Raw genomic sequence first — 20914 nt, forward strand, 5'->3', positions numbered from 1 at the left:
AGAGCTTTTTGTTAGGTTTGTGAAAGGTTCTTAGAGTGTTACAGCTAAGGGCAAGTCAACCTAAGTTACATCGATGTACAGCAGTGATTAAATTGCTTTTGTATGTCCACACTGTGCTGCTTGTGTTAGCAGTGCGCATCTTCACTACCAACGCTTGCACTGATGCAGAGATCAGTGCACCGTGGGTAGCTATCCCACTGTTCAACTTGCCATCATATAGCCCAGGGTGTTTTGGGTAGGGTTTTCATGGCCTCATGGGGTCAAATGAGTCATGCAGGGGTGACTGGGAACACAGTTTCAACTTCCCATGAGGCAGTTTTCTTCATCCCTTAATTTTACCTGCATCCTGTAATGTTCCGCGCCTCTTTTCAAAAGCCCTGCAAACCCGTGCATCCGCCATCTCTGCGAGAAGCATGGATCCTGCACCGTTCTGCATTGTTGTAATGAGTGTTGAGAGCACAACATGCCTGATCCTGTAGTATTTGTAAAGCTGCCAGAGGAGCCGTGGGGAACATGATGATTGCTTGAAGGCTAGCTTGCTGTGGGACATACAAAGAAACAATTCAGGGTGGTTGTTGGCAGCTATGGATGGTTCTGGGCCTGAGAAATGAGCACTGACTGGTGGGATCACGTTGTTATGCAGGTATGGGATGATGAGCAGTGGCTGCAGAACTTTCGGATGCACAAGGCCACATTCCTGGATGCAAATCCCTATTTTGGCACCAGACCACCTTGCCACAGAGTACATTAACAGAAAGGGCTACTTTTCTATGGTATTGGTAAATCACCACTGATGTTTTACTGACATCAACGCAGGATGGTCAAGGAAGGTGCATGACGTACACATCTTTAAGAACACAGGCCTATTCAGAATTTAGCAAGTAGGATTTTCTTTCCAGACCAGAGGATTACTGTTGGGAATGTTGAAATGCCAATCGTGATCCTGGGAGAGCCAACCTACCCCTTAGTCCTGTGGCTCATGAAGCAGAACACGGGCCACCTCGACAGAACCATCCTAGTGTGCAGGACTGTTCCAGTGGTTTCGACAAAGTGTTGTTCAGTGTAAAATTATTATGGGTGAGGATGAAATGGATTAGTTTGGCAATGTTTGGGGTGGATATCTTAGGGTTGTCCATTATCTTGTAAATATTTGAGACCGGCAGCAATGCCATCTTTGTGAGGCATGCTGGTAACCAGATAGGTGATATCTTGAATGAACTCATACAGAAGAATGATAAAAAGACAAAAACACCATAATCACCTCTGGATGAACACTTTTTTTCAAAAAACAATCACTCTATATCTGACCTCTGGGTCCTCTTCCTCAAAGGAAACCTGCACAGTCCTTTCAAAAGACAAGCCTGGGAGTTTAAATTCATAACTTTGCTAGATACTAAAAATCATGGACTGAATAAAGGTGTATTTATGGCTTATTACAACTTAACCCCAAACCCCCAGTTTTTTCCCCTCATTTCCCACCTATGACTGAAGAGGTGGTAATGGGCCACTTCACCTTGAATGGTCCCTTGAAATATGCGTTAACTGCTCACTCTAAACAATTGTATTTAGCTGTAACACTGCGAGTACATTTCCCAGACCTGCAGAGGAGCTCTGTTTAAGCTCGAAAGCTTGTCTCTCTCACCAGCAGAAGTTAGTCCAATAAAAGATATTACCTCAGCCACCTTGTCTCTCTCATATCCTGGGATGATCACAGCTTAACACTGCACACATGATTCAGTAGGTGGCAGTCTGCTCTTCAAGTCAATACAGAACAAAATTTCTTCAGGATGGAGGGAATATAAAACTATTTACCTCACTGCTAATAATAAAACATTTCATGATGCTTTTCTCAAGAGGTAGGGGGCAGTAGCCTTAGTAAGCTGGCCAAATAGCTGCTTTCAACTACCTGAAAGGGGGTTCCAAAGAGGATGGCTCTAGACTGTTCTAGGGGTAGCAGATGGCTGAACAAGGAGTAATGGTCTCAAGTTGCAGTGGGGGAGATTTAGGTTGGATATTAGGAAAAACTTTTTCACTAGGAGGGTTTCACTAGTGAAACACTGGAATGCGTTACCTAGGGAGGTGGTGGAATCTCCTTCCCTAGACGTTTTTAAGGTCAGGCTTGACAAAGCCCTGGCTGGGATGATTTAGTCGGGGATCAGTCCTGCTTTCAGCAGGGGGTTGGACTAGATGACCTCCTGAGGTCCCTTCCAACCGTGATATTCTATGATTCTATGAAATGATAATTGGATCATTCTATTTGCCTCTATAAATGTCCTTATAATTCTGGTTGGCTAACACATTTTCCACTTTCTGTCCTGAACTCGTGTATAGTATTTCTGCAGTTAATGACAGGTGAAGTGATTCCTGTATCTGTAGTTTTTTCACTTTGTCAAGTTCCCTGTTGTCTTCAGTTGAAAGTTGTTACATGTGTGTTTGATCCTGCATGCATAAAGTCAAGGAAAACCCCCCATTGGATTAAATAGCAATGGACTGTATTGTGGGTATTTTTGTTTTTATTTTGTTTTGTAAATTTATCTTTAATGTGGAAGATTTGTAAAATCCTATTATATTCTTATCTGAATATACAAAATGAAGAATGAATACATTGTAAACTTTATAATTGTCATAGTCTGCTGACCCTTTATTTCAATTAAAACACAGATCTGAGAAATGATATTATCTGGGAATTATATTATTATATATACAGTGGGTTCTAGTGTGTGCATATAAGAACTGCTAGTTTGACTCTGTTCTGTGCTTCAGTTTAAAGGGGCTCTCCTCTTTCCAGTATGTCCACACATTACTCTCATTCGTGTTAATGGCAATTATGAATGTATGTCAAAAGGACCTGAGCCTGATTTTGCATTTCTTCCATCTGTAAAACTCCTGTGGACTTCACTGGCAGTTTATGGATGTGGAAGTGCTGCAATATCAGGTGAATGCATGAGACTTGTTTGTATAAGGTTTCAGAGTAACAGCCATGTTAGTCTGTATTCACAAAAAGAAAAGGAGTACTAGTGGCACCTTAGAGACTAACCAATTTATTTGAGCATAAGCTTTCGTGAGCTACAGCTCATCCAATGAAGTGAGCTGTAGCTCACGAAAGCTTATGCTCAAATAAATTGGTTAGTCTCTAAGGTGCCACAAGTACTCCTTTTCTTTTTGTTTGTATCAGTTAGTTAAACCACTTTGTAAGCTGTCCATCTTCTTCTCATAAATGGAAAGCTGTCCAAGACGCAACCAGTTTTGCTTAAGTGAAATGTGTGACAAATTCCATAGCTTGCATCTAAATTATATTAGATATGTGATGTATACATGTTGGCAGGACAATGTTCTTTTATTTTATTTGGTCAGGAAAAGATCCTTTTGTGACGATCTAAGGAATAGAGCTTCCTGATTAAATCTCTCTTCTCTCTATCTAGAGAGGTTAGAAATATAGTCATTATCAAAAACATTTTTGTAGCATGTCTTTTATGTTAGTGTAAATAAAATGTGTCATACTGCAAATCTTTAAGCATAAGATTATTTGAAAATCTGTGGTTATGACATGGTAAATTAACATCACAGAAGAGGTATCTGTATATTTAAAAGCAACTGCAGTAGGATATTTGACAACCAGAGATGACTTTAGAAGAATATTGGGAATGAGTTGGATTTTTTTTTTCAGATTTGTGTATGACTGAAGAATGATAACTATAGAAGGCACTTTTGTAGTTTAGAAAGGGTTAAGGAACGCCAAGCCCAGCCTCCCTCGCTTGCCTGGGTGTAAACAGAGGAGCCTCAGCCTATCATGTCTGATTGCTGTTATGTGCTTGAGGAGAAAGCCAGACTCTGTAACATGATACATTATATAGACTGATTCAACTTGGAAACGCCGTGATCTGCGCTTCACATCCAGACAGAAGGAGGAATCACCACCGAAAGGTGGGTGACTGAAAACCAACCCTTTTGACCTTACAGCTGAGCCAGGATAAAGTGTGATTTTTCAGATTGAGTGAAGTCAGTCAAATATATTTAGATGAATCATTTATACAGAATAGATATGTATGGATTCTTATTTGTATGCTTTTGTATGGAATGGTATTGAAATGGGAGGAGGCTCAGTTTCTCTTTGAATCCGTGCAGAGGCAATATTAGCATTTGAAATGAGGTGGCTTTTTAACCCCTGAGGCACCAAATTGAGGATTTAGATTAGGCAATGGCTTAACTTCAGAGATCATTCTAAATACCAGATACTTCTGCAAGTGGCTGCTATGTAACAGAATTTTTTTCTTGCTCTGTGTGTGTGTGTGTGTGTGTGTGTATATACATATATGTATGTGTGTGTATATATATATATATAAATTAAAAGGTAATATATGCATTCTGAAGAGAATGTGAACTTTTATATTTCTCTACATTTTATGACTGCATTTCAGTGTATTTAATTTTATTAGAAATAGTTTTTGCCTAACTTATAGTTGAGATAGCTAAGATTCTGTATATAGTTCTGCTCTATAAGCCTTTCTGTTTCTACACTGATTACTTTAAGAAAAAAAGTATAAAATACTTCTAATCATAAAAGCACCTTTCCCTGAGAATACAATACCTAGTGTATAATTTTGTCAGAATATTGTTTCTAGAACAAAGTCTGTGAAGAATAATTTAATTTAATAACAGAGCAAATAATGCACGTTAAACTGTGGAAAAGCAGTCTCGGTTGATTTAGAGAGAAATGTAATATTTTTACTTTAAAATGTAAGTGAGATTTGAGATTTTTGTAAGTACCTTCAATAAAGCAGAGATCTGTTATGGAAATATGGTACTGCTGTGAACAGCCACAATTTTTGCTGCCTTTCAGTTATAGTATTAGCTATTTCTCTTCTGTGTACCTAATGAATGATATGTACAGAATACATGGCTATGCCACAAAGTGATTTTGTATTCCTAAAGCCTAATATAATCAAATTAATTGCCTAAAGATGGTATAGTTGAAGATCTGATCCCTTTCCACTGAAGTGGAAATACTTTCAGTAATTGAAAGCAGATTCATGTCTGGAGTTGTACAAGCCAACGTTTTCATTTTTAAAATAAACCTTTTGTTCTCCAACTTTAAATGTTTGAGGGAGCTATCCAGAGATCTCTGTTTGCTGTTTGTTTGTTAGAGTAGCCTTTAAGAAGGGATTAAAAAATTCTAAGAAAGGTATGTCATAAATCCAGCTTACTTACAATTATTTTGTTTATTTCAATGTATGGACATAATATTTTAGCCTTTGTATTCCTTATATTTTAGTTTTCCTGTTAGACCCCATGAAACTGTATTTTAACTGTATCTGTATACTGAACATTGATTTTTAAAGCCCTCTTAACTAGCATTCATAATTTTTAATAGATTTACTGAACTTCAGAAATTTTTGGCTTATCCCATTTGCTACTTCTGATAAGACAGTTTGACTATTAAACAAAACCCCCTAAACTTTGAGGGTTTGAAGGGATGCTGATCTACTTCAGCAAACAAACCTGACACTTTGCAGTGATCCCTGCTCTTTGCTAACTTTGTTTCTGTTTTCTGGGCATGACTGTAAAAAGCTTTAAGAATCCTTGCAGACATTTCAGCATTAGAAAGATAAATTTAGGATATGAACTCTCAAGCCCTTCAAACAAAGACTGAGCTGCTCTCAGTCTGTTAGCAGCTTTGAAGATAGAGAACAATAGAGTAGAAGAAGGGAATCAATCACCTTCCCTCATCAGGCCTTGTAATCTACAGAATAAATTGACTAAAATTAGGTGGAAAAAGTTACCAAAGATGGCAAGAGCCCTCTATCCAACAGTAAGTGTATAAACTGCATAAGAGATTTGTGAAATTGGTTTCCCGATGTTGTTGTGTCAGTGTTGTCTTGTGATTTTTACGGGCTATCATTAAGATGTGAATGAGTAAATTTGCATATTTGTACTAATTTTTTCTTAAAACTATTTGGTGGGCCATATCATTTAGTTATTGCATGGTTTTCTTCTCTCTCCTTGATAGTTAAATAATTTAATATCTCCTAAATAAGTACAAATAAAGGGAATAACATTCTAATACAAATTAGCTTAACCTTCTTCTGTGGAATTAATGTTAAAAAAAAATCAAGAAAAACTTTAGCTTCTGGTTGAAATGTGACTACATTTTTGATAAATTTGTACCATTTTTCTGTGTAATGAGTGGCACAGCACAATCATCTCTTACAAGGACTTACAGAAAAGCTACATTGCAATTTATTGCAAAAACTTGTCTAAACATTTAAACATGTTTTTGAGTTCTTGATTTACTGTTAAGAGTTTTTACGTCCTTAACTTTTTTTTACAGAGCACTGAGGGCACGTGATCTGAAGTAATACATTCCATTTAGTATGGAATGCATTTCTTTCAGAAGGAAGAAAAGTGGCATAGTGGTAGCTCTCTAAATACAGTGATTTTGATTATTAATGCTCTGAGGCAGATTAAAATGCTGTATTCCAGGTATTCATTCCTTTTAAAGGTCCACAAGAAAATTTTTGCTAAGCACTCATCATCACTCTTGCAAGTAACAAAAAAGACCCAGATTTAAGAACCTGTTCTAAACTGTATTCTTTCATGTGTTAAAGTGTATTTCAAAAGATTTAACAAGACTCATGCAATTAGTGAGAAATGTCTGTTTTCAGCTCTGATCAGCAATTAAGGGATCGGGCTTCTGAATTTCACATCTTTATTTTGATAACTTGTTTTGCTTCTCAGTTCATTCTTTGAACTAAACAAGGGTGAATAAAGATTTTTAACAAGTAACTTTACTAAAAATTAAGTATTAATGCTAAATACACAGAAAATGATACCCAGCTTTAATTTATTCTGAACTACAGTTTTTGTCCTAACTTCCCCCCCATCTGTGAAGATTTAATTGCAGAGTATTCCATTATAAATACTATTACAATCACATATGGAGAAAGTTCATAAGACTTTTCTTAGGAATAATTATATATAAATTAAATTACAATAGCACTGTGGACACTATGTATTTAGATGTATGTTAGGGATCCTGTGAACTTTAAAGTTCCCTCAACTGCCACTGACTTCACTGAGAGTTGGGGGTGCTCAAACCTTTCACGACTGGGCCCTAGAAGTTCTTTGCACAAAATAGACAATTCGGATGAAACATTGTAATAGTATATTATGAATATTTACACACTTTTAAAACTAAATTATTTAATTTTGTTTCTATTCTACACTCATTAAATGTAAACAGATGTACTAAAAATACACCCATTCTCTTTTAGAAAATTTTCTGTGTAATGATTGAATAGGTTGCAGAGACCTTTTATAAATGATACACAAACAAGGAGATGGATTGTTTTTTAATAAATTCTGTCCAGAATTGTAAATGCAATACTACAGCATAGACTTAATGTTCATTAGAAGCAACACTAACCTCTATAGCCCTCTTCAGGGACTATCTGAAGCAACTGTTTATCTAAACTTGTAACTATTGTTTTTATGTTCATGTTTAAACCATTACCAAGGGGATGCCTGATGAGCCAGTTCTTTCAAAATGTTTTTGATAGCAGCCACCCGCTACACCAAATAGTCATAGATATAGGCTGTACAATATCCCAGGGGGTATATATTGAAATGGGGGGTTATAACTTCAATCCAGTTTATGGAAATAAGGGTAGTTATGGTCTGTTGATGTGTTCAGAAGATCAAAAGCCTTTAAGCAGAGAAATCAGATGAATCATTACAAGATTTAAGTATTTTACTATACGAAAGGTATAGTAGTATAAATGATCTTTTTGTTTATAATATGTAAAATGTCTTCATGCTGTAATATTACACTTTTAAAAATTGTAAATAACACGTTCCCTTCATCCCAAAATTTAAGGTTAGTGAAGATTTTAAAAAAGAAAAGGAGTACTTGTGGCACCTTAGAGACTAACCAATTTATTTGAGCATGAGCTTTCGTGAGTTACATCTCCGATTTAAAGTAGAACAGGTTCAGAGTTATAGTAGCTGGACTTAATAACAAAGAGTTTTTGACAAGAAATTTCACAGGATAACTGAACTTTTACAAAACAATTCGTTATTTGATCATTCAAATAACAAAGGTCAGCAGAAATAAGCAAAAGTCATGATGATTGTAATTTGTGAAGATCTGAATAGGGATTAAATTTAAATATATTTAACATGCTGCTTAATTGTTATTAATTTTCAATTTTCAATAGCTAAAGGACAACTATCTTGGTAATGGCAATATAATTGTACTAGCTTTACCTTTCTGATAAGGAACTTTTCTGCCTGTTTCCAGCTCATGCAGAAGATGCAAGCTTAATAATGGAAAGAATGTTTTGATGCCTCGGAGGCCCAGGTTACCTAATAAAAAGGGCTTATGTGTTCCACTCTAGCTGGAAATAACATTCCTGATTTGGCATGTTCCTCCATTCTTACTGGCCAGTTTCAGTGGTCTTTAGTTATAGTCTGATTACTGTGCTTGTTCATAGGAAAGAGCAGCAGGATCTTATAGACTGCTTTAAGACACTAGAGTTTATGAATGAAAATTAAAGAAAACACAAGCATAATTGTGCATAAAAAGTATTTGGGTGTTTTTTAATATCATACAAAAGTATTTTTTAAAATATTTAGTTTAAGTTCTAAAACCATTCTACGTGCCTAATTTTATTTTTATTAAAGTAGTTCGATTGCATCTTAAGTACAGTATTTACTGACCATGAAAATAGAAATAGATATTTTTCCTCAATACCAAAATGAATTTTTAATGTTCAACCACAATTACTAAATTAAATTAAATAAATTAAATTTAAAAATAATTTTAACTGCTTATGAAATGTTCAAATCTGCAGACATTTCAGTCAGCATTGTTAATGTTAATTTTTGCAGAAGATATTTTCCTCTTCAGTCATAAATGTTGTCCAAGGAAAAACTGTCTAGGGAGCTGTCAAAAGTAGTCTGGAACACTTTTTATGCTTTTTCTTTTAAATGAAACAAAATTGCCTTATATAGCACTGTTAACCTCTTATAATTATTTAACTGTTATTTCATTTTACCCCCTGCGTAAATGTTGTATGTTAGTGCAATAGACACCTGGCTGTGCTCTTAAAAGTTTATTTGTCTTTCAATTCCTGTGATAGTAGGGGGCAGTACATCTCCTTAATTATCTTTGTTCAGGGAAATGCTGAAAGGCCAGGGTAGTTAAACAAGGCCATTTGGATTTGTGATAAGGTCGAAGTCAGATGCAAGGAAAGTGGTTAAATGCATTATCATCTTATTGAGTACATCATCAGTAAAGTGACCTTGATGGAGGTGGAAAAAGCTATTTGGCTATTTTATGACAGCCACCTCTCTGCCTGCTTTATCACTGCCAGAGAATACTTCGTATAGCTTTATCATATTCTCCTTTTTTGTTTTGAAACCTGATTTCCTTTGATTGTAGATAATCAGTGATAGGCTGAACATTGAAATGGACTTTACTGATGATGGTAGATTTTAGTACTTAAGGGTTTATCCCATAACTTGATAGATATGGAAATGTTCCTTCATTAAATATTAAGGTAACCTGGCTCGCTGACCATTCTATATTTGCTTTTAAGGATCTTTTAATGATGATGATTAGTTTCTATGTGAGGGAACTGCTATTCTGCTACTTTTCAAATTGTTTTAAAGCTATTAAGAGGAAAGGGTTGCCAACTTCAGTTTGAGCAGCAGGGATAGTGTTTGTTTTAACAAGTGCGTAAGTATGTTTCTTTGAAGGTTATTCAAGTCATACTGGTTCTCTGGCTGTTCTAGTTTCAGTGAACCCTTTAAGGGGGAGAAACAAAAACTTTAGTGAAACAAAACCTAACACTAAATTTTTAAACTAGTATTTTCTGCTTTGGGAGCTGGTCCTGCAAGTTGCTGAATGCCCCCTGTAAACACACTCGGCTCCCAGTAGCTACAGAGGGAATTTTATGGTGCACTTCACCTTGCAGGACTGGACACTTTGAATGTTTGGACAATTATTCAAAGATTTAATCAGACAGATCACAAGAACCAGTCTTTTTTTGAAACTGCCATTATTTCACTCAGATGTGTCATCCTGGTTTTGCTAGGCATCATGGCACTCTACGATGGATTGTGGGGGGAAAAAATAATATATTTTGAAATACTAGCTTTGAAAAGACTCCTGCAGTAGTAGTAATTTTTGCAGGGACCTTTTGCAAAGGCGTCAGAATAGTGATCAAAGAGACTTTAAAATAGTTGCAAAAATTACATGATGCAGATCACACCAAGAAAACTGCATCCATTTTACAGCACCTCAAGGTATAGATTAATTGGTTGCAACTGACAGAAGACAATCAAAAATTAAGAGGCTGGAGGGAATGATGTATAAGAAAAGATTAAAAGAATATAGGTAGCCTGGCCAAATGAAACTAAGCAGGAATAAGACAACAGCCTACAGTTTTAAATAATATGTAGACTAAAATGGTATATTAGCAATAATATAATGAAATTGAGGAAAGAAAACTATAGGCTGAATAGCAGGAGTCATTTTGTAACAGTAACCGCATTGAAGCTATGGAAAAATCTTCCAATGGAATTGATAGAAGTCCCATTGCTTGAGACATTTACAATTACTGCCTGTCCTGGCCAGAGAACGGAGCATGACCAGCTCAGACTTTCACATCTCTGACTTCTACTATTCCATGAAATATAGGCTTTTTTGAAGATCAGTTCCATGGTTTGGCTGGCAGTGGTACAGACAAAAAGGTGAGCTCCCTCTCAAGAGAGCAGTTTCAAGGAGGAGGACTACCAGATGGAGATAGGTCTTCTTCTCTCTTCTTACCCAACAAACTCTCTTCTCCTGCATTCTTCCATCAGGTTTCATAGATTCCAAGTTCAGAAGGGACTATTGTGGTAATCTAGTCTGACCTTCTATATAACACAGGTCATAGAACTTCTCAAAAGCAATTCCTGTTAGAACTAGAGCATATCTTTTTAAAACCTTCTGTCCGTCCCCTGTCATTCATGTACCCCCAGAAGAGGGGCTTTTCTTCTCCCCACCTAAAGAAGTCACGATGAGGCTTCTCTCTATTTACTTTATCTCTTGCTCAGTCCTGTCCTGGAACTTCTCTTCTGCCATATGTGACAGAAGGACCTGTATGTCTCTCCACATTCCTCTCTGGACAAGTAGAGACTGCTTGTGAAACCGTGGCTCTGTCTTCTTCCTCTTCCAAACCCGCTACTTCACCAGAGAATCCCAAGAGGATCTTCTTAGACAAATGGTTCTGTCTGGTGACTTTTATCACATTGATTCTCAAAAATTCCCCCACTGAGCTAAGGATACCCAACAAGGTGCTGGTCCTTATGGTGGAGAGGCTTTCACTATTTATCATCAATAAGTGGACCAAGATCACCTTTGTCATCTGAGTCCTCTCCATAGTCAAGGACGAATGCTTCATAAAATTCTTCTTTCTTCCCGTCTTCATCTGTGTCTATCCATTATTCCTCTCCCTCTCTCTTTAATTTGTGCTCTGTTATCTAATAGACATCACTCTTATTCCAACAGATCAATTGTAGTTAAAATATTTTATAGTTATAAACACATGTTGTCTGTGAAGTATCCTAGACCTGAAATGGCTGCATTGCTATGCAAAATGGGGGAAATTCAAAGTGGATTCCCTTTGGTCAACAATAGCGCTATTGCCTCTGTGGACTTCATGTTCCAGTTGTGTAGTCCCACAAAGTTCCTCAGGTTCACAACCAACCATCTACATTTTCAGTATCGGGCCCATCTCTTTGGTCAAGCATCTCTATCAATGACCACCACAATGATTATGATTGTAATTGCAGCAGCCCTTTGTCAGGACAGGACATGCATGATTTCTTACCCAGACTACATCCAGAAAAATTATCAAGCTGCTGCAACTATTTCATCTTCTGGGAATCATTGAGAATGGAGACAAGGGTTCTCTGACGCTCTCATAACAGATGCTCATTGATCTTGTTGTCCAAAATTGGCCAAAAAAAATCCATCATTTGCAGACCTGCTCTGGTAGTCCCAAGACCCCAACCTTTCATTTCCGAAAGGAACTGATCTTCTCCAACAGGGCCTTGTCCTGCAACCTTCACCTCCTCCTCAGCTCTAAGGCTTGATTCATAACTAAAGAAACTGGCCTTTTAAGACAAAGTACTAACCATTCTCCCTCATTTGTATACAACAGGTTTGGTCCTTTCTCTCCACTTGATGCATATCTGTCCGTCTACGAAAAAAGTATCCCTCCCAGTCATCTTTCATTTCCTCCAGGCCTGTTTTGATAAGAGTCTAACAACTGATTACCTCTGGGTTCAGGCCTTCAGCCTTTAATTCCCTACAGGGTCAGAGAAATAGAGTTTCTCAACAAGTCTCACCTCTGTGTTTAGATTTTGCAAAGCTTTAGGTTACCCAAGACTTCATGCTAGGTCTCTTGGCTGTCTTTGGAGTTTCAGTTTTGTGTTTAAAAATGTTTTTATGTTTAAATCCCTTTGAACCCCTGAAAATTGTGCCTCTTTTTATTTTCTCCTGGAAGGTTTCCTTTTCTGGTGATTATCAGCTCTGTCCACAGAATGGGGGAAGTAGCTGCACTTTCTTGTGACCCATCTTACTTATTTTTTCAGAAAGAAAGTGAATGGTCCTTCTAAAAATGAATGTCAGACTTGCACCTCAATAAGGAGATTTCTGTCTGTAGCTTCTGTCCCTATCCCAAGGCAAGAAAGAGATTCTAAGGCAGTCCTTATACATCTATAGAGCTATTGAAATTGATCTTCTACTCCAAGGAATTTAAGAAATCCTGTTCCCTCTTCATCTTACCTGAAGTTCTCAAGAGCCTCAGTACTTCAGCATCCTAACCCTAATCTTTTCCTCCAGACAGTCTCATGCCCTTCCTGGCCCACTATATTATGGCAATTGGTGCCTCCCGGGTAGCGAAGGAGGAAGTCTTAGAGAGTGAGTTGTGTTGGGTTGCCATTTACCACTCTGTGGACACCTTCTTCAAGCGCTCCTACCTGGATTTGGTCTCATTGGCTGATGTAGCATTTGGATGGTACTTCCAGCTGTGTTTCCTCAGCAACCCTGGACTGCAGTTCTCAGAGAAAAGGATCTGTTACTTATTCACTGTTTTTTTTTTTTTTTTTGGTCTCTCACTGGCTTACATTCCCTCCTCAGCCCAGCTGTGAGCTTTTCTTGTGTAGATTTGGGCTACCACTGGTTAGTTCCATTCATCTGCAGCTGTAGCAGTCACACCATGTGAAAAAAATGTCAAACCTGTTAATAGTTTTTCATGTGGTGAGCATTGTTTCAGATACCCGCTCAAACCCTCTGTCAGGCTTGGGCTAGGTGACTATACTTAGGAAGTTAGGTAGACTAACCTGTGACATCATTAGAAGTCCTCAACTCTGCCAGCCCTGATCTTACAAGTGAGTGGAGTGTGAGGGGATATGCCCCCATCCCACTGACAGGCTAATGAGCATTCCAGCTCTCAGGCAGCACCAGTTAGACTCACCTGCAGAACATGCTTGGAGAAGGGGAACTTAAAAAGGGGTAGCTGGCTACTACAAAAAGGGGGGACTTCCCCAGGAGGAGAGGCTGCTAGGGATCACGACTGAGCTCCAGTAGCAAGGGGAGCCCAGCCCAGGGTAGTGGTTGGCATTTCCTTCCTCTCCCACCTAGTTTGCGCACAGACTAACACTGCAAGACATATGGGTGTGGGGGCGCTGAAAGGCTGCTCTCAGTCAACAACTGGTGGCAAGACCTGGGAATGCCGCCAGGAGCTAGAGGTTACTGGACTCAAAAGGGACCCCTGGGAGTGAATTGAACTCACTGAGAGCAGTGAGATTACCCAGGGGCAAGAGACTGAAAGAAACTATAGCCAAGTCCGGGCTGTGGGTTGGCTGACTACATGGAGCTGGACTCTGCCTGCCCTGATGGGCAAAGGATGGGAGCATGAAGCCCTACACCTGATACAATGCTCTAAGACAGAAACAGATTTTTGAGAGGGGGTTTCCACTGAGATGGACCCTGAGAACTGTAGTGCAGACCAGGGCCAAATGTCCTTGGAGCTTTCCTCTCACTGCCTGATTTCTTTTTAACCAATCAGTAGAGGCCACTTTTACTGGGCTCTTGAGACGTGACTATCAGTGGAGTCTGATAGCTGAAGCATACATTGCCCATTGCATTCTGATGGGGAATTCATTACTGCCATAATTCTTCCAGCCTCAGCTTCTACAGCTACATTCTCAGTTTTGGGTGTCAGCAAAGCTAGAATTTCAGTTCCTGCTTCCTTCTCAGATGGTTCTTAAACCTGAAAAGCCATTTTCACTTAAAAAGATGGATAATGCATAGTGCTTGACCTATTTGAGCAACAAAATGTACAATTCTCTCATATCTACTAATTATTACCAGTTCACATATCCAAATAATGACTCTTTTAATTGAAATGGAAATATAGCCCATGAAACAGTTAAAATAAATTATTGTTATCTGTATTAAAGTAATTTGTATTAAGATAAGCTTGAGTTATTAAATGAAGATTATTATTAAATACTGAACTGAATATTATCAGTATTTTTTTGTCACACATGGATGTGTGTTCACATGTGGAATGTGGGTAATCCATTCATTAGTTTATAGAACCAAAATTCTTCAGGAAATGTCACAAATCAACATACCATAATGAATGCTAGATATTGCATTTGGATATCTGATTTAGCTTAAAGATGTGTAAATGTTCCCAATTGGCTACAACTCTGAGGAGGCTGAAATCACAAATAATTCCTTTCAAAAGTGAATTATAACTGATGCTTACTAAATTGGCTCAAGATCTGCCTGTGTCAGACAAGTGGCCGAGGGAGTATTTTGTTTTTGAGCAAACCACAAACCTTTTTGGAGATCTACTTTCACAGTGTTTAAAGAGAATGAAGTATATATAAATGTGAAGGTCCACGTTTTGCAGAATGACAGAGTATAAACAGATACTGGCTTGGAGGTGGGGCCTCAAGGATGAAGCTCTGCAACTGCGCCATGGTAAGAGCCACGTGTGGAGCTGTGGACCCTCCATGTGCCCTGAGTGCGGAGGGGCCAGAAGGATGGGAAGATGGGCTGGTGGCTGCTCTCTGGGTCCCCCGCATCCTGGGCAGGTAGAGGGTCTGCAGCTCCCCACAACTCCCCGGGGCTCCAGCTTCTGCCTGGTCAGGGGGCAGGGCCTGAGGGAAGAGGAGGTGCAGAGAGCCGAGCCTAAGGGGAAAAGTAGATAGGATAGGCCCATCCACTTTCAAAAGTGGAAGGGCTGTGGCATCTTGCCTCCACCCCCCTCCCTCCACAATTCCGGTGCCCGTGATTGACACAATACTGCTATTTTGGAAATAGTGTCTTTTTTGTGTGGGAAAAATAGTGCAGTTGACCCAGTGCTTCTGTCCATATAGGGTGGGAATTTAAAATGTGGTTATCATGTTAAAACTTCCTTTGACTTCAGTGAGAAGAGAATCAGGCCAATGCTGAACACTTATGAAAATCACACACTAAATTCTTGGAATAACGTAAATCTTTCTCTGTAAAGTCCCACTGAGATTAATTGAATTTTGTACAGCATCCATGGTATAGTTAACAAAATAAATAAAGAAAAGTAGCTACACTATTCCACATGCTGTACTTGAGAGCATTTATGTTCTTTACTAATACATTGTGTATATACTATTAATTGATTTAAAGATTCATGGATTATAAGGCCAGAAGAGACCATTTTGATCATCTAGGCTGACCTCCTCTATAACAGAGGCTATAGGACTTCCCTGAATTAATTCTTGTTTGAACGAGAGCACGTCTCTTAGAAAAACATTCAGTCTCGATTTTAAAATTTCCAATGATGGAGAATCCACCACAACCATTGGTCAGTTGTTCCAGTGGTTAATTACTCTCATTGTTAAGACTTCACACCTTATTTCTAGACTGAATTTGTCTAGTTTAGGCTTGTAGCCATTGAATCTTTTTATACCTTTGTCCTGCTACATTGAAAATCCCTCTACTACCAAACTTCTGTTTCCCGTGTAGGTACTTACAGACTGCGATCAAGTCACCCCTTTACCTTCTTTTTGATTGGTATGCTAAATAGAGTGAGCTCCTTCAGTCTATCACTATAAGGCATGCTTTTCAATCCTTTAATTGTTCTGGTGACTGTTCTCTGAACCCTCTCCAGTTTATCTACAACTAGGGTGACCAAACGTCCCAATTTTATCAGGACAGTCCCTATTTTAGGGAACTTGTCCCACATCCCGACCTTACAGCAGTCAGGACTCCCTTTGTCCCGATATTGGGACCATCTGGATTGTGGCACCGCAGCTGCGGTGCCGCTGCTCACTGCTTCCTGGGGCAGCTCCCAGCACACGCCCGCCGGCAGGAGTGCCACGTGCTGCAGGGGCGGGGCTTGCAGGCGCTGGGAGCGGGCAGAGAGCCCTCCTTCCCCCACACCCGACCCAACCTGTGACCCTAGGAGCCAGAGGGACCTGCCTGCCGGATGCTTCCCAGGACGGGAGCCGCCCCAGGTAAGCACTGCCGGGACTCCCCACCTCGCCCTCTGGCAGGTCCCTCTGGCTCTTAGGGTGGGGGGGGGGCTCTGCATGCTGCTGGCACCTGCAAGCCCTGCTCCGCAGCTCCGGCAGCTCCCATTTTCCTGGCCAATGGGAGCCATGGAGCTTGCGCTTGTGGCGGGCACAGCTCATGGAGAGTCTGGAGACTTCCCTCGCCGCTCTCACCCTAGGAGCCAGACACCTCCCAGCAGGGCTGGTGAGTGCAGCCAGGGAAGGGGGCAGGGTGTGATGGTGAGTGTTTGGGAGGTGTGTGGGGGGTGCTGGGCTGTGAGGGTGTGGGGGGCACTGGGCAGTGGGGGAGGTTTGTGGGTTTTGGGGTTCTAGACAGTGCGGGCCTGTTGGGGGGTGCTGGGAAGTGGGGGAGATCTGTGTGTGTCAGGCACTGGGCAGTGGGGGTCTGTGTGGGGCATTGTGTAGTTGTGGGGTGGGGCTGTGGGGAAGGGCACTGGGAGGGAGGAGGGGAGGGAGGGGAAATCTATGTGTATTGGGAAACTATCGAGTGGGGGGTTCTGTGTGGGGTGCTGGGCAGCTGTGGTGGGGCTGTGGGCAGGGGGGCGCTGGGCGGGGTGTGTGTGTGCACAACACTGTGCATTTGTGGTGGGGTTGTAGGGGGGTTCTGGGCATAGTGGATCCAGGGGGTGCTGGGCAAGGGAGCTGTCTGACGCAGCATGGGCCCACCCCCAACAGGAAGGGAATGCTGGTAGCACAGGGCCAGGCACAGCACGGCTCCGGTCAGGGTTGTGCACCTGTGTCTGTCTGTCTCTTTCCCCTTCTCCCCCTCTCGCCCAATGTGTCCTGATATTTCACTCTTGCAATCTGGTCACCCTATCTACAACTTTCTTGAATTGTGGACAACAGAACTGGATGTGGTATTCAAGTGGCAGTTGCACCAGTGCCAAATACCAAGTAATATAACCTCCCTACTCCAACGTGATATTCCCCTCTTTATACATCCAGAGATATCATTAGCCTATTTGGTGACAGCATTGCACTCGGACTGATGTTCAGCTGATTATCCATCATGATCCTGAAGTCCTCCTTAGAGTTACTGCTTTTCTGTATTGTAAATATGGCCAATGTTTTTTGTTCCTAGATTATGGCTTTACATTTGGCCTTATTAAAGCACATATTGCTTGTGCACTAGCTGACAGAGTGATCTGAATCACTTGGTATCAGTGACGTGTCCTCTTTATTATTAACCACTCCCCCCCAATTTTAGTGTCATCTGCAAACTTGATCAGTAATGATTTTATATTTTCTTCCAGGTCATTGATAAAAATGTTGAGTAGCATAGGGCCAACAACCGATCCTTGCAGGATCCTACGAGACGCAGGGTGAAATCCTAAACCTATTAAAGTCGAAGAGGGATTTTTTTATTTCAGTGGGGTCAGGATTTCACCTTTATTTTTTTGCTTACATTAAAACATACACATTTTATTATGTTACATAGATAGACATATTTATATATGTGTGTATGTATTAAATAATTGTAATAAAAATATGTTGCAATTTAAACAAAATATTGTATTGGCAAATCCAAATCCTAATACTCTGTGTATTATATAAATTAAATCTATCTATGTATGTTCAGAGATGATATTCTTGCCATTTTTTCTGCAACTGTATATACCTGCAAACCTACTATATACCTACTGTAAACTAGTCTTTGTATGCCAGATGGAATATTTGAAAGTAATTTTATACACAAAATCTTGCAAGGTAGGAGTACTTTCCTCTTTCACTCTGCATCTTTCATTCAAGTGAGTTTCATGGCCTCTGTTTGGTGTACATAGAGTGGTAGACATTAATAGAAGGTGCTGTATGTTCATCTAAAGTTTAAAAAAAAGTGTATAACATATTTGAGAAACAATATGAGATTCTGTAATTAAAGAATGTATCATAATGCTTGCATGGTTGGGGACAGAGTTCAAGTTCCTTATGCAACCTTAACTTTTTCATTTCCTAACTTTTAATTATTTAAATGTACCACCTGAATATCCTTTTAATTTAGTGAGTTTGGGTTTCATTTTATTTTGTTTTTGATTGATTGATTATTCCTATTTACAGATAAGAGTAAATCGGAGAAGTTAAGAAATCTGTTGAAGGTCACAGAGGTAATTGAGCCATGATTAGATATTTAAAACCTCTAACTCCTATTTCAGTGCCTAGGGCATTAGAACAAAAGACTGAGTACCCAAACAAATCTATGATTAGAATAGTATGGCATTTTTAAGTTAACAATCAAAAGAATATTTGAGGCTACAAAAAGGCCCTCTAATTTTCACCTTTTTAGAGGAAAATTTGCATACAAGCTGGCTTAGAATATCAAGTTTCAGCCAGATGTGAATTAAAACTACTAATTTATGAATGCTTGAAAAACAGAGTTTGTAATAGAAATGACAACTCCAGTGCTGTACTGCCAGGAGCTGTTATAATAACTTAACACTGAAAATGCTATAAAAATCAGAGACTAAGCACATTTAAGTTTTCATGCTACAGAAGGAGATTATGCCAATCGGGCACATGTTTGTTTTTATAGACAAATTCTATGCAATAAGTCACAACTCTACAGCAGTAGCAGGTTTTTACATGGCTATTATAGTAATTTATTTTTAAAGCAATATCACATCTAAAAGCAAGTATCTTTTTTTCTGAAACAGAATTAAAGGATTTCAAAAACCTTTGTGTAGCTTTATCAGTGCCAACTACAAACCTAAGTACCATCTACTGAAGTAGGACTCTGTGATACAGTTACACAACCTTATGTTTGTACTTAATAAATTTACTACTGCTACATTTGTGCTTGCGCCTTCACAGTTCACTAACTCTTAAAAACAATGAAACAGATTTTTTATGCGTTATGATGTTTCATTGATTACATGTAGCATGTAATTGTATGGTCAGCTTTAAGAGTAGTTTTTCTATTTATTCTGTCAAAGCTTTTGGAATGAGAGAAAAAAGCCATTTATTGTAAGAGCTCTAGCTGTTGAACAAGGGCTTCCTCTACTGTCTTTTGTCCACAGTAATTGATTGCAAGCATTCAAACGCAATCTTTTTCTCTCAGAAAACACGTTAGTTAAAAAAGGATTTTGAATGTCATTTGTTGGAAGCAAGATAAAGAGAATATTTAAAACCTTTCTATTCATATTAGTGAAAGTGGTATTTTAAAATAATTCTTTTATCATAATATGTGAACATTAAAACACTGTCAAAGCCATTAGGCAGTAGACTACGCAGGAAAAAGCACAGACAATAATTTTAGTGGACGACAGTAGGCCACCACTGGATTAACGCAACAAATCACAAATAGGTATGCATTACAGCAATGAAGGCATTAAAGCAAGAGTCCTTGCTGTCCTTAATAAAATCTTGACTAATTTAGCCATAAGGCCCTTACAGGTCCAAATACACAAATATACGTGATCATGAGGAGGACACAGTACAGCTATAACCTCATTCCTTATCCTCTTTCCCATGAAGAAAACATGAACTATCACTGAGGTTCAATACTTGTCTTTGTCTGATGATAAAGTTTACATCTTTGTCCACTAAGAGAAAATATCCATTGTTAATATGAGTCGGAAAGGGGTAATAGCTTCCTTTATTCCTATCCTTGCTGTTGTCCAGTTGGCAGAGTAATTAACACATTGAAATCTGTAGATCTCTCAGACCTGGCAAATGTTCTCCTTCCACTAAATGTCGGAAAATATATTCTGGATAACACCAAACTTTCTGGAAGGACTGGAATAAAAATTTGATTAGCCAGAAGGTTTTATTGAGTTTAACTGAAATGGAAAATTCAATGCGCATTTTTTTCTCCACGTTGTAATCTTGTAAAATGAACTGCAGGATCCAGACTCTTGAATAAAACATAATTCTAGTCTGAAAACTATTGAAGAACGTATGGATTAAAGGTTTCCAGTGTAAATGTATGTTAGTATAATGGTGCATTTGTCAAAATGCAAAATGATTGTTTGCATTTTTCATGGTATCCTAACTAAATATTTGTAAATTTGACACTTTATGTAAGAAACATATTTGTAATTATAACATAAAATGCAGATCCTAAATAGCTAGAATGACCAGATTTCCAAAATGAAAACATAGGACACCTGTTCTGAGGGGTTAAAATCTCAGATGGTTTTCATGTGTACGATGGGAATGAATGAAAGAAAGTGTGCCTGCTCCCTTTCTTCAGCTAAGCAAACCCACTGCTGTCTGTACAACACACGTTTTTTCTCTCTCCCCATGCAATCCTTTTGACTCCCTGTAAATATCATCTGATCTCTCCACAATGTTCCATCTTCTTTAA

At 39.0% G+C, this 20914-nt stretch overlaps 1 protein-coding gene across 24 annotated transcripts in view; it reads left to right on the forward strand.

Annotated features, from left to right (window-relative positions):
- TENM3 (teneurin transmembrane protein 3) overlaps positions 1-20914 on the forward strand; it is a 1226612-nt gene that overhangs the window by 863651 nt on the left and 342047 nt on the right. The window contains exon 1 of one of the 24 annotated variants that reach the window (XM_074951216.1): positions 3785-3924. The exons of 21 other annotated variants lie outside the window; for them this stretch is intronic. The gene's annotated coding sequence lies outside the window, so the exon portion shown is untranslated. Of the gene's footprint in view, positions 1-3784; positions 3925-3984; positions 4000-20914 lie in introns of those variants that run through there. 2 more of the 24 variants (XM_074951211.1, XM_074951212.1) reach the window with 2 other exon arrangements.

The sequence above is a fragment of the Natator depressus genome, chromosome 4 (assembly GCF_965152275.1).
Source record: "Natator depressus isolate rNatDep1 chromosome 4, rNatDep2.hap1, whole genome shotgun sequence".
Classification (NCBI taxonomy): domain Eukaryota; kingdom Metazoa; phylum Chordata; order Testudines; family Cheloniidae; genus Natator; species Natator depressus.